The following is a 15,297-nucleotide window of genomic DNA, read 5'->3' as shown; positions in this document are numbered from 1 at the left end:
GATTAGTCCATAGAACAATTATAATCGTCTATAGAACAAAATCTCGGTACAACTTATGTACTAATCCATCTTACATACATTTTATATATTAAAATTTTGAACTTGAACAAAATTAAGTGTACAATTTATCCAGGCAACCCTAAATTTCTATGTTAGTTTCTGAACTTATTTATACCTTAAATAACTAAAGTTGTGACTCACACGACAGGAAACTTCGAATCCTTCGAATTAAAGAAAATAGTTAATTTGAAATTATATTAAATTTGATTTGTTGAGTAGAATTTGAATAAAAAAATAGAAGTAAGAAGAAACGCAAGATTAGAAATCGAAAAGATCAGATTTAGAAAAGAAAAAAAAAGAAGACTTAAGAAATCAGTTGTGAAAAGCAAAAAAAAATGGATAGAATAAGATATAAATAAAAAGATACCAGACAGAAAATAGTATAGAATATATATGGAGATAATATAAAATGTATATGGAGAAAATATAGAATATAAAAATGTAATGTTGTAGGTAGATAAATGCTAAGTAAGCAGTGAGACCAATAAAATTAAATTTAAAGGAAAACTAATAAAATTTCCGATCACAAATGAAAAAATCTGTTCATTATTTTATTACATTCAATTCGAGAACTCGGTCATTTTTTTATGTTTACTACAAACTCATTTATATAACCAAAATATATACAAAGGGCGCGAAAATTTTTCAGGCAAAAGTTAAATATGACTTTAAAACAGTTATTATAAATAATTTACACTAAACAATTTTACAATATAATACTTATACAATTGTAAACAATAATAGTTTATTATCTTTTTATTTTAATTAGTATCTTTTTATTCAAAATATTTAGAATAATAACAAATTGAAAGTAGATTATTCATGAAAAAAACCTTTAATGTCGAATAGAATATATAAAACATAAAACTACAAAAATATGATTAATTATAGGAGTATCCATCATTCAAATAAATTATCACGAATCATAATTTACAAAGCGTCATACGTTATTGAATGTGATTTACTGAACTCGTAATGATTGTAAAAAAATTGATTTGTGATTGAAATGAATTATATTTAATTCGGAAGTACTTGAATGTTATAAATTTATTGGCCCAGCAAATAAATGCCAGGCTCACAAAAAATTGAGTTTAAACTCATTTGAGTGCTCCCCTCCACGGAAATCTTTAGTAAAAGGCGAAAGATTTATTCGCTCTGAAGGGAAACCAGAGTGACGACCAGGTAGAACAGGTGTTGACTAACATTTTAGGGTCTATATTTTAGAAATAGTGCTTTAGTAAGGGCCTTAGAAATCGTTTGAAGGCCCTCTATGAACATGAATTCGAATAATTTCTTTAGATGTGCTTTTGTACATAATGTGAAGAGATGTGCATCATAGTAGTGATCACCCTAGTGGTTCTATCTATCTATTGATATTGGTATTTTTTATCTAATTCTGGTGAGATACATATTGCAGCAATGCTCCTAATGGCTTTTAGCACTTATATTTTAAATATTTAATTTCTGATACCACTACTGATTGCCAGCAAACTGCCCGAGACGGGTATCGAGCCAAAAAATCAATAATTTCCACGTAGACGACGATCTTGGTAAAAAGTGAATTTAACTAAGGTGACCATATTATTTTGCATGAAATCCGGGACGGATTATAATGTGTATGAGAGCGGGGGAGGGGGGTGAGCTGAAAATTTATATGCACAATTTTCATATGTTCAAATTTTCTAGTTGAAATATATTTAAAAAAATATTGGCAATCAAAATATTTTTTAAAATCCAGGACAATCAGGGACAAAACACCTAAAACCGGGTCAAATATTGGTTTTCAAAAAAGCCCGGACGCAAGGCGGAATGTCGAGGCCAATCCGGGACGTATGGTCACCTTAATTTAATGCAAATTTGATTCGACTAATACTTTAGATGATAAAGAAATAAGGTTCATTGTAGTATTCTATATCGTCTAATGGCTTAAATTATTGACATCTACAGATGAATAGAATCCTATACTATTTAAAGCCACGCTTTCAAGATAACTTATCAAAATAACTCTTCAATTCCTTGAAGGTTAAAATTACGTTCAATTCATTTAGACTTTATTGGATCTTTAGACTAGTTTATAGGCCCAGCAAATAAATGCCGGGCACACAAAAAATTGAGCTTAAACTCATTTGAGTGCTCCCCTCCACGGAAATCTTTAGTAAAAGGCGAAAGATTTATTCGCTCTGAAGGGAAACCAGAGTGACGAACAGGTAGACCAAGTGTTGACTAACAATTTTGAGTCTGTATTTCACAGGCTGTGTGTAAAAGTAGCTACAGAAGTACTTTATGGCCATCTATGACCTAATCTATTATATAATGGAAAAAAAGTATAAATTCAAATGTCCATAGTATTTTATTATTATTAATAGTGCAAGCATGTACCGGTACTAGAATATTAATTAAATAAACATAATTAATAAAAATATCGAACACCATTTTAATCCAACGTTAATGTGTAATAAACAATCATTATAATATTAACTTCCGAAACGTGTTGTGACCACATTGAATTTATGTTCAGAAAATCTGCGGTGCACAACCAACAGCCAGCGAGCTTTTTATACCGCCAACCGAAACAAAATTGTAGAAATTATTGCCTTATAATAAATATCTAATTATTTCGACATTGAAAAATAATAAAATTAATATAGAACTATATATTACCCAAATTCTTCTTATTAAAGTTAATATAATTTTTGTGGGTATGATACCTATATAAGTTGAGCACACCTCTCCCATATCACAATTTATATGCAAATAATATTTATGACTTATAAATTGATCAACGTGTTCAGATTGATACTTTTCTAATAACAATTTCATCGGCGAATCGTTAACTAACTGTAATCACATTGCTGACAATAGACAATAGAAAAGTTTTATATCAACCGATACTATTGATTACAAACGACGACATTATTAAGAGGTCTCAAAAACTACTTAAAATACAACCTTAACATATTTATTATATACTATTAAACTTCGTTTAACCCGGGGTGCAGTTTTAGGATACCTGCTTCCTTAACCTGCTTGGCCCCGACATGAATGACTATTTATACAATTACAAAACTTGGTAAAATTACTATTTAGTAGAATATTATCAAATTACTTAAAATGTATGTCAATTTCAAGGCAATTGATTCCAAGAATAAATATATTTCCGCTTGAAAACATATTGAAAATAATTTCATTTTTACAATTCTCGGATTCAGAAATTTTCCATTACCTGAATTTCTATAATAACATCCAATTTTGTCAACATTGAACATCTCTAATAAACTATAAACTGCTTATACTTCTTACAAAACGTCAATTTACAATATTGAAAATACAATTACTTTCCAATTTATAAGCAATAAAATAGCATCAGTGTCTAAAAATTTGTTATTTAACGTCTTGAAGTATAATATTCGGTACGATATGGAAAATATGACATACTTTTGAAACATAATTTGATTCATAATTCTAACTGTAGCGTAAATTATTTAGTAAAGAAATTTTGCAAAGTCATATCAGAACAACAAAATACCAGTATTAATAAATTATGAGAGATTTTGTGCTTAAAATTCATCAAAGAGCACAGAATTAGAAATCATTTATTTATTTTATAGATATATTATGAAAACCTGATATTATAAATATAATTACAGTTTTCTTTTACTCCCTATTTTATATTTTGTAAGAAAGGTACGAAATAATTAGAACATTTATTACAATTAAGATTTTTGAAATTTTTTTTTTTAACCGGTTACAGAAATAAAACAGTCATTTAGCAAATCTACTAAATTCACAGTTTTTTTAACTGAGGCCATCGGAGTTTCAATTTCATGTATGTCAATCAGGTGAATTAACAAAAAATTAATACAATTTGTTTTGGTACAAAAAATTGGTTTGTACGCATCTAAAAAACATAGTTTAATAGTTCAAGCCAACTGAAAATTAATCGCAAAAATTCAATCATGTACATTAATTCTTTCAATATTGTAATATATAAATTTAATAGAATAAATATTTGACACATCAATCAAGCAATATTTACTGATATTTGTAATGAAAACTGTAAACTGCAAAGCATTTTTTATGCAATGTTATACATTCAAGAATAAATCTTTCAGAATACAATTAACATATTTGAATGTAATTATCTAGATCAATTATCTTTAATGACTTAGAACTTATACATTTATATAAATTTTTTGCACATCAATCATTTTTCATCAAATTTCAAAAAAAAACTTCAATAATTCAATGTCAAATATCTAGGGTATAAAGCAGGACAAATATTCTTTGTTCTATTTTAGAAATTAGTCCACGTTAGATCAAATTAAAAAAAACTCAATTGCAAATTATGAATGATCGTCAGATCATGACTTCATAAAACTAACGTCAGTAGTTTTTATTCATTATATTTTGCTTCTTTGTTTAGCACGTCTGAGTTTGGCATGAAACGTTTTTATATTTGAATTTTAAATACATTGTTATGAATCTTTAGAATTATTGGAAATAAATTTGCCTTATTTGAAAATGCTACACTATAAAAAGTACATTTTTATTTTATTATTTGTTCAAATAATTCATTTATATTCAATTACTTTTTTTCAAAAGTGAATATAGTTATCTTAGGATTTAGACATATTTTTCACTAAAAGCCAAGTCAAATTAATTATTTAATAATCTCAAGTTTAGAAATTGTATATAATCGATTACAAACTACTATCTGACTACTTTACAATGCCTACAAATTATAAATAAGATTTCTGAAATTAAGGTGAATTCCCGAAGGTGAAGTTTATGTTTAAGTATTTATTTCAAAAATATGCATATTTTTTCATAAAATAATTTAGTATGAAAACACTGTGGAATAAAATTTAAGTTAAACCGTCCCTGAAAAAGTTAGAAATTTAATAGAAAAATGTTTTATATAGCATTTCAAATGTCAAAAAGGCATGAATAAAATCGAAAACTAGTGGGGTGTATGGCTGGAACTTCTCGTACCGTAACGAAATATTCGAGGAATTTTGAATGTTTTCTAATAGATTATTATATAAATATTGTAACATTGTCTAATATTTATAAGAATTATATAAACTGAATTGCAAAGTTGAAATTATTTGTTTTAAGTATATTAAAACTATAGTCAGAATTAAAAATAAAATCTGAGTTATGTTCGATATACAAACAAATTTTTTTTTAAAAAAAGTTGAAACAAATTTTTTTTTTCCAAAATCAATTATTTTGTTAGGACAAGCAGAAATCATTGAATCATTTAAATCGGACGCTTAATTCTCTCAAAAACTGCCATTTTTTGAACTTTTAGCTCCGTATCTTCGAATTGGCTGGACCTGCCTTTGCCGAAAACTAATAAACACTTCTCCCAATCATTACAAATTGAATGTTTTTTAGATCATTCAAATTGAATACTCCGTTCTCTCAAAACCTCGATTACTATTTTCTGCACTCTTTGCTCTTTATCTCCGTAATTGCTAGACCTGCCTTTGCCGAAAACTAATCAGCACATCTCCCTATCAATAGGAATCGAATGTTTTTTGAACCATTCAAATCGGTTGATCCGTGCGCTCGAAAACGTGACTGGAAAATTGTATCCATACATACATACACACACATTCAATTTTTCTGAGGTATGCCAAAATGTTCAGAAACCTTCAAAACGTCGAGAAATGTAAAAATTTTCAATTTCGATTTTCGGCCCATTACAATAACTTATCCTACGGGAAGTTAATAAGTAACCTTAGTTCTCTGAGGTTATATTAAATTATATTTATATTCTGGAAAAGTGCATTTTGATTTATATCAATTTTTGTGTATGTCCAAAAACTAAATTGTTAAACATTTATTTTATACTTTTGATGATGAAGAGCAACGAAAAGCGGCCGCATGTTAAGATTTCGATTTAAAATGTACGATTAGCTATATGCTAACGCAACCTCTAATAATTTAAATTTATAATAACCTTATTGGCCCAGCAAATAAATACCGGGCACAAAAAAATTGAGATATATACTCATTTGAGTGCTCCCCTCCACGGAAATCTTTAGTAAAAGGCGAAAGATTTATTCGCTCTGAAGGGAAACCAGAGTGACGATAAGGTAGACCAGGTGTCGACAAACAATTTAGGGTCTGTATTTCACAGACAGTGTGCAGAAACTGCGAAAGAAGTACACTAGGGCCACCTATGATTAACACCTTGAAACTTGCGTCTTTGGCGCGACAATCTAATCCAATTAGTAGGGCAAGTACGGACAAAATGATATGGTATTTCGTTTTTAATGATAATTATTTTATTAAAGATATTTTTATCAGTCTTAATCATTTTTACTTATTTTAGACTCATCGGCTGCCAGTAACATAGTTTTTTAATTAAGTAGGAATTATAACATATTTATTAAGGAGAAATGCAACTAGTTATGAAATCCATTTTGCCCAGATATTAAGCAAAAAATGACATATAAGTTAAGAACATACTGAGATACTAATGTTTGAAGATAGTTCACAAATAAATCCTGGTCCTTTTTGGGACGTCAATACATAACGCATGAGCCCAAAAGGAACCTTCGTAACCTACTTTTGCCGAGCCCAGAACAGGAAAAGAGGCATTTGAAATAAATGCTCATCTTTTTACCGATTGGTCAGTTTTTGGAAATAGTTAGAGTAGAATGTAAAAGCCTATCTTAGAATTTTGACAGATTTCAGTTTACTTTTTTCTTGGCCTCGAGTGAAGTACCCTGTAGTTTTTGTGAGATAGTAATTTTGTCTATTTTATAAGTATAATTGCAATAAAATTAATCGAAATTACTAGTACTAGCATATTTTAATGATTTCAATAGAAATAATTATAAAAGACAATACATAAGTCCCCAAAAAACATAAAACCACCCTCAAAATATTCTTTTGCTGGTACAATAAATGTTTTGACAGGATCGTGATTATGTCTTCGTCACGTTATACAAAAATAGAACCATTACTAAAACTAGCCAAGTTTTAAATAAGGTGCTGTGTTATTTTGTCCATATATGCCATTTTACTCGTATTTATAACCACCTACTTATAACCAACAGAAAAAATTCAGGTTTAATCGTGTAGAATTTTGATGAAACTTCACATTGTGTTAGTAAAAACAAACCCCTTGAGATATTATAGGCCATGCAAAGTTTTATCAAAAGTCCAGACAAGTAAACCATCAGAGGTTCTCATTGAAAAGATATATAAACTTTAGTGAGATTTGATTATTTTGTGGGAGTTGTAATTAATATTAAAGTATAAACTCACAATTTCTATAACAAATCCAGTGATTTACGTGCAAATATCCTTACTAGTTGCATGTCAATTCCGGATACGACATGTCAATATATTACGATTCTGCACATGAGTCGCCCGATTTAACTGGAGCTGTTCATTTAAACTCAGCTTATTCACATTTCAATCACGTCAGACGTCGAAACAATGTCATTTGGAATACCAAAATTGAGAACAATAATGATCCACATGATCGTATACAAACATACCTGACAAATTTAAATTATGCATGTTGTTCATCGATCGACGGTACAAAATATTTAGACTAAATTCTAAATGTGTAACAAATATCTTTGCGTACGAGAATTTTCTAAATTTATTCGACTATTTGAGTAATAGAGTAATAGAGCTATATCAATCAAAATAGTTGGAATTTTTTTAAAATCAAATTTAGACGAACGATAAGCCAGTACATACTTGAACACCAGTAGATTTTACTCATAAAAGTTGACATGCAAACAGAAATGCTCTTGATATAAGAAAAAGATTCTCATAAATTACAATCAGAAAATTTGTAGCAAACTACACTGAAAAAGCTAACCCCAAGTAGCTAAATAAATATAACAAATAATTGAATATAAAATACACCTCAGAAAGAGCGCTTAAAGATATTATTTTGATTCGAATAGACAGTTATCATTTATATAGTCAAAATTAGGAAGTTATTGACTGCGTATACGCCTTCAATAGATCATATATGATCTATGACAAACATATGATTTTTCATTTACTTATATAATTATTTTAATAGTCGTGCTATAAATCAATCTAATGAAACACCTTATTAAAAAAATGTAAGTTTATTATTTATTTACATAATGCGATTCAATTAGCATGTTAAAAGGCGAAAGTGATTTATTGCAACTCGTGCCTATATGTAATATATATCAATTGATAAACGTGCTGATTTTACTATAGGTGGCTTGTGTTTTTCTTATAATACTTGCTAGAAAACCAGTTTATTTATTAGTTTCGCATTAACCAGAAGCTCATCAGATCAAGTTTTATGAGGTGTTAACCAATCATTTATTTATTATATTGAATATATGCCATAGGCCCGCAATATATTAATATATATATATATATATATATATGTGTGTGATGTGTGTGTATATATAGTAATGAAAATTTACCATATTGGAGTGTATTAGCAATTATTCCAGAAGTAATGGATTAACCGAGTGACATGATAAAATTAGAGTTTTGATTGATGTAATAAATGCATTGGCAATTAAAGAAATTCATGCTATATTAGTTATATTACTTTTAAAATTATATAATTTACATACAATATTAATTAATTAATTGTTTTGAAACTTCTCTTTTGCGCCGCTTTTTAGAAGGCAACCCTAACGATTTACTAGAATACTAGAATTTATCTAATATTGATAATATATTTTTAATTTTAATTCAGTCCTCAGGAAATGTTTTTTCCACATAAATCTATATTTTTGAGTCAAAATAAATATTACTACTTCTTTATATTAAGTTATCCGTAGAGGAATTTGAAGTAAAGTTACAAATTAAAAAAATTAAAAAAAAAAACATAATTTATATTATACACAATATCTGTTTCAGTTTTATTCATTTTAGTATTATAATTTGCATGTGTTTTGATAAGCATCCATAAGGTTGTCAAATATCTCCCTTCCGCCTTTTTGTATTATAAACCAAGAGCAAAAAAGCGGAAGGGAGATATTTGACAACCTAATACTATGGAATTTCTTTGCCAACTTGTCATAATTTTAATTACAAAGTATTGTATTGACAAAATCATACCGTTATATAAAATAATTAAAATTTTCAATTATTATTTCTATAATTTTTATTATTGTTCTTTTGATAGGCGATATAGGTCTGGTATTACAAAAATTAAGTAGACTTCGGAATTTATTGATACACTTAAAATTATCTGCTCATTACAAATAAATGCGAACAATTTTAAAATCGTTCAAATGGAAATATTTAAATTCATAGAAGGATTTTATTTAGAAGCGTGTATCACGATTGGATAAGAGCATTTAACACCATGTAGTAATTCGATCGTTTCGATTTTTAAACAAACCCACTAATAAGGAATCTAAAAACCATTACGTAACTCTAACAAGATAATCCAGTTCTTAAATCGCCCGACATTCATCTGTCATGTTTAATGATGGGTAATGCCATTATAATGACACGAACTGTTTGCACTACTTCGTATGGTAACTAACAATGTGACCGGACAACATATGAAGAGTTGTGCCTTTTCGATGCACTCCACTTATAATATAATCATGAACGAAAGCAAAAAAGAGTTTTTGGCGAAGATCTCCGTGATTGGAATTATAAAGAAGTGAATAGATTTATTTTCAATTATATATAAACTAATGGTAATATATAAAAGCAACAACAAGTTTTAGAAGTCAAAATCAAAAACAAATAAAATTTAAAGAATTATGTGAGTCACTAAAAACGTAGTGCATTTAATCCAGAGTACTAGATTGAAACATGTATTATCATTGAAGCGACTTGTGATTGTAGTAAGGGTTGCTGACCTGAAATCTCCGTTGCACTAATTAAAAAAACATAGTAAAAAAATCAAATTGAATAATATAACAATTCGATTAGTGAATTGCTTGGACTAAGAAGGATCTGTAAAAAAACAGCTCTCTACGGTAAAGATTTCTATAAGAAATCGATAATTAATTAGACATATGAGCGTCCAAGAGCTCACCAGCTTCAAAGCCATCCGGGTATTAATTAGCATTTCTAGAAATTAATGTTTGTACATAGAATACTAATAATCTGAATTTTTTTTCGGGACATTTTAGCTTTACCTTTTCTTGGCTTAAATTATGATTAGTTGCATAATTTAACTGGATGCATACCATATACGCATAAATTTTATGGATGGTCTTGGACCCCAACGCCACCTTTAGAGTCAAATTTGAAACGCTTAGACTCCAAAGTCCGGCCTGTCCCCAAGGCAGACTATAGTTCGAAGGGTCTGGTCTACTTGAGTTGTGTAACCTAGAGATCTAAACATTTTTCAGGCCTTTAATTTTTTTTACCTTTAAAGATGTATTTACTTAATTTTTTTACCTTTAAAGATGTATGGTGTGGTATTTCATATAGTTCAAATTTCTAAATTCAAGTCGAGCCAATAGTCTGCCCACGGCTGAGGATACGAGAGGGGTTAATCTTATTAAGGTGGTGTGGCAGTTGATTATGGTTGCTCTACTGTAGCCAGATTTCATATTTTATTTTCTGACTATGTTAAATACGTTATTTTGAAATTTCAACTACCTCAATTAAAATTTTTCACTTTTTCACTTTCCATTCAAAAACTAAGACGTATCAGTAGAAATTCAGCTAGGTCGGTAACTTCGTACTCTACATATTGGCAATTGTTATTCTACAAACGCGGACGGAAAAACATGCAGTTTTAATTCCATTTATATTACTAGGCTACTAAAAATTACGAAGTAAAAATTTTCACACCCAGCGTTTCCAAAATTTTACCTTTATTTCACAGGAATCTTCTCAAGTATTTCGGAATAAATAGAACGGATACAATATTAAATGAAAGTTTTGAGATAAATCGCATTTAAATTTTATCCTCCGGTTTTCAAGAGATAAAAACGGAACTTTATAGCCGAGACGCCTGCATTGCTGCTGTTGACGACTTTTATCGCCGTAACATGTAATCAGTTGCCCCAAAAACACAGATTGGATTCGAAGTTATATAAGGTTGCATATGTTAAATAAGTATTTTTCATACCAGCGTTTTGGTTACGTATCAATAGCTAATCCAAATCAAATGGAAAATAGATACATTTTAAAAACGCTAAATACAACAATCATTAGTAAAATTATTATTCATTGCAGTAGAAGAAGTCATATTTTTTCTAGAAAGTTAATTCAAAATTTAAAGGTAAAATAAGAAATAAACTTTTAGTTTAAAAATTAGTATGTACATCTGAATTTTTTATTAAACAGATCAGATCAGTAGAATTATCTCCCACCAGAAAGATTATAATAATCAATTTTCGATCATTTAATTTTATTAGGTTATTAACTTTCAGTAGGGTAAGTTATAGTAATCGCAAAAAAAAAACGATTTTTTTAAATATATATTTTTAACAGCAATCAGAACCTTACGTCCTGTGAGCTGTTGGGCTGAAACTTCTCCTTACATCGTATTTTTAAATCGTAATCCAATGGTTAATCCATCCATATTTGATGATTTTTGTTATTAGAATTATTCTAATAGGGCTGACTTTTTATTGGTTCAGCAATGCCGGGCAATGGCTATTTTCACTTGGAAACATATTGCTATCTATATTTCCAAGTGAAAATCGTTGTCACTGCTGCCTGACAACAGGCTGCTCGAAGTGGGTATCGAACCCGGGACCTCTGAAACAAGTCCCGTCGCTCTTATCCGTTTACCTATGGGCGAGCCCTAAAAAAAAAATCGAAAATGAAAATTTTTATATATCTTTACGTTTCGAAGATTTCTGGCATACCTTAAAAAAATGGATGTATGTGTGTGTGTGCGTGTGTGCTTTTCGTCTACGATTTCGAGAACATGGATCAACCAATTTAAATGATTCAAAAAACAATCGATTCCTACTGATAAGGTTGCAAAAGCAAAAGTAAAAACTTTAGTTTTCAATTGCAGCAATTTGCCTTAAAGCACAATGCCATGCACCATTAATTATTATTTTAGACAACAACTAAAAAGTCCTTTGTCCTACAGATGGGAACCCAAACAGTTGCCTTATCTGTGTGTGTGTAAATTTTATTATACCCTCAAAGTAGGATCGAATCCAGGACCTCTGGTACGAATTTCCAAAAGTGGCCCTTGCCACTTACCCACGAGTGAGCCCTTTATTATTAGTGAGAAATATTTTCAATAAATTAGTATTGAAAACGTTTTGCTAGTCAGTGTAATGTGATGACCATCTATCCGCCTTATGCTTGTATTTCATCACTACTTGCATTTTTTAATTCACTGAAACCTCATCCAGTACTCGTGTTAATAGTTAATTATACCACTTTTTTGCTTACAGAATACCAGATGAGGGCTATTTTCACATGAAAACTTATTGCTATCTATATTCCCAAGTACAAACCGAGACTCCTCAAAGGGCGATCGAATCCAGGACCTGTCTAGGACCAGTGGCTCTTGCCACTTACCCACGAGTGAGCCCTTTATTAATAGCGAGAAATATTTTTAATAAATTAGTATTGAAAACGTTTTGCTAGTCAATGAAATCTGATAAACCATCCGCCTTGTGCTCGTATTTCATCACTACTTGCATTTTTTAATTCACTGAAACCTCATCCAGTACTCATGTTAATAGTTACCTATACCATTTTCTCGCTTACACAATACCGGATGAGGGCTATTTTCACATGAAAACATATTGCTATCTATATTTTTAAGTACAAACCGAGACTCCTCAAAGCGGAATTGAACCCAAGACCTCTGGTTCAGGACCAGTAGCTCTTGCCGCTTACCCACGAGAGAGCCCTTTATTAATAGCGAGAAATATTTTTAATAAATTAGTATTGAAAACGTTTTGCTAGTCAATGAAATCTGATAACCATCCGCCTTGTGCTCGTATTTCATCACTACTTGCATTTTTTAATTCACTGAAACCTTATCCAGTACTCGTGTTAATAGTTACCATTTTCTCCGAGCTTACATAACGTGACGCGGGTGGTGCGGATGTGTTTCCAAGGGACAACAACGGATCTCTTCCCCGTTTCCCCAAGTGTTGTACCGATGTTAATTTGAACTAGATCACTGTGCTAGCCTAACTAACGGACGCGACGCACGTGGATGCAGTCATTCGGAATGCAATCTAAGGCATGGCCACTACTTAAAACTTGATTAATATCATAAAAATCTGTGTTTATTAGTGAGAAATTAGACCAATTGACGGTCGGAATTCTCGTCCAATGATTGCTTAGAATAATTTGAATATTGACTTTTAGATTTATTCATGCTTTGAGTCTGACATAACGATAAGCGCGAACTAATAGATGACATTGCTCCGTATGAGGTTTAGCATAACACAAAATCATTTGCATATTTTACTGCATGTAAATTTGAACTTGCAAAAACTGCACAAAAAGCATTATAACTGAACTGCACTTTATTACATACATTACATACCGCCAAAAGTAAATTTAAACTTATCGGTAAATAGTATTAACATTGCTTTTACTAAAATAAATTTTAGTGAAACTAAAACAAACACAAACTTTAATAATTTTATTTACCAAAACTGACAACTACCTCGGATCACTTTACTTACTAAAACTTTGACTTTCAAATACTTCAGATAACAAGTCGAATCTCTTGTTAATTTTCCGTAGGATAAGTTATAGTAATCGAAAATGAAAATTTTTATATTTTTACGTTTCAAAGTTTTCTAAATATTTGGTATACCTTAGAAAAAAAAAATGATGTATATGTGTGTGTGTGGTGCGGATACAAATTTTGTCGACAATTTCGAGAAAACCGATCAACCGATTTGAACAATTAAAAAAACATTCGATTCGTATTGATAAGGAGACGTGCTGATTAGTTTTTGGCGCAGAAGGCAACTAATCAGCACGTCTCCTTATCAATACGAATCAATGTTTTTTTATTTATTTAAATCGGTTGATCGGTGTTCCCAAAAATCGTCGACAAAAATTTGTATCCGTTCGGTGTAGGTGTAGCCGTTCCGAAGATACGAAGCAAAAAGGCCAAAACGGTAACTCAGTATTTAAGAGAACAGAGTGTCCGATTTTAATAATTCAAAGAACATTTTACTCGTATGACAAAATGAAGAACTGATTAATTTTTTGGGAAGGCAGATCCAGCGGTTATGGACTCTCAATAAAAATAAGTTAAAAAATGTCATTTGCGGTCAAAAATGTTTATTGGACTTATGTACATCAGATTATCAGATATTTTATAGAGATTTTAATAATATGTACACATTCTGTGTAATTTTTTTTGGGTTTCGTACCAAGATTTTTAATTACGGTACAGGAAGTTCCAGCAATTTGCCTTAAGGCACGATGCCATGCACCCCACTAGTTCTGTCTATATTTATTGGGATCCTAATGCAACATTAAACAACGATACAAGATTAAAACAGTTAATTCTATTTATAATACATTTTTTCTATCATAATAATAAGTATTACTTGATATATATATTATTGGGTGCAATAAGCAATAATATGCATCGTTCTCTATCTTGAGGCTATATCGAGAAGCGCTTCATATTAGATGTAAATGTACAATATATAGATTACATACAGACATGTAATCAGTTTCAACAGCTATTTACTTAGTAGGTATGGTATGATACAATGGTATTGATTATATCTAGGAATTATTATCATATTCGTTATATAAGTTTTCAAAATTTGCAGTAGTAGTAAAATATCTGGTTGGTGGGAGCCATCTCAATAAATCTTAACCTCAGTGTGCACTTATTGGTTTATATTAAAATTGCATCAATAAAATGAAACATACGTTATTATATCATTCCATACAATTGATTTTAGTATAAAAGAATCTTTACCGATAAGTTTGATTCCTCATAAAGGCGTTTAGACTAATGACAGCAAAATTAAAAGCGCCAATTCCAATTAGAAACAATTAGGAATTTGCTTTTGAAAAAAAATTATTTTTTCACTGGATTTAAGTCATCAACTCTCCTGATAAAAAATTTGAAATAACTTAGTCATTATTATAAGAAATTATTTTATAAGTAAATAGTTAAAATTATATAATCATCAATAAAATATTGTGAATATTATATCGAATGGGAGAACAACTATGGAGTTGTTTTTCCAACATGCCCCTTTAGTATACAATGTCCCTTCACGGCCGACAATTGTAAATTCACAAATTTATTAAATGTCCTTAATTGGA

General features: G+C 29.9%; 3 non-coding genes across 3 annotated transcripts; all 3 read right to left on the bottom strand.

Annotated features, from left to right (window-relative positions):
- Positions 1–1,114: 1,114 nt before the first annotated feature.
- LOC113381934 lies at positions 1,115–1,235 on the bottom strand. Its single transcript, XR_003367603.1, has one exon. It is a non-coding gene; the product is annotated as a U5 spliceosomal RNA (small nuclear RNA).
- A 904-nt stretch (positions 1,236–2,139) lies between these two features.
- Positions 2,140–2,260, bottom strand: LOC113381933. The gene has a single exon (XR_003367602.1). It is a non-coding gene; the product is annotated as a U5 spliceosomal RNA (small nuclear RNA).
- Positions 2,261–6,034: 3,774 nt separating this feature from the next.
- LOC113381932 lies at positions 6,035–6,157 on the bottom strand. Its single transcript, XR_003367601.1, has one exon. It is a non-coding gene; the product is annotated as a U5 spliceosomal RNA (small nuclear RNA).
- Positions 6,158–15,297: the final 9,140 nt, after the last annotated feature.

This window comes from Ctenocephalides felis, unplaced genomic scaffold (genome assembly GCF_003426905.1).
Source record: "Ctenocephalides felis isolate EL2017-DRISC unplaced genomic scaffold, ASM342690v1 CF-g0.4_SCAFFOLD_03211, whole genome shotgun sequence".
NCBI lineage: Eukaryota > Metazoa > Arthropoda > Insecta > Siphonaptera > Pulicidae > Ctenocephalides > Ctenocephalides felis.
This window is presented reverse-complemented; position numbering and strand designations above follow the sequence as displayed.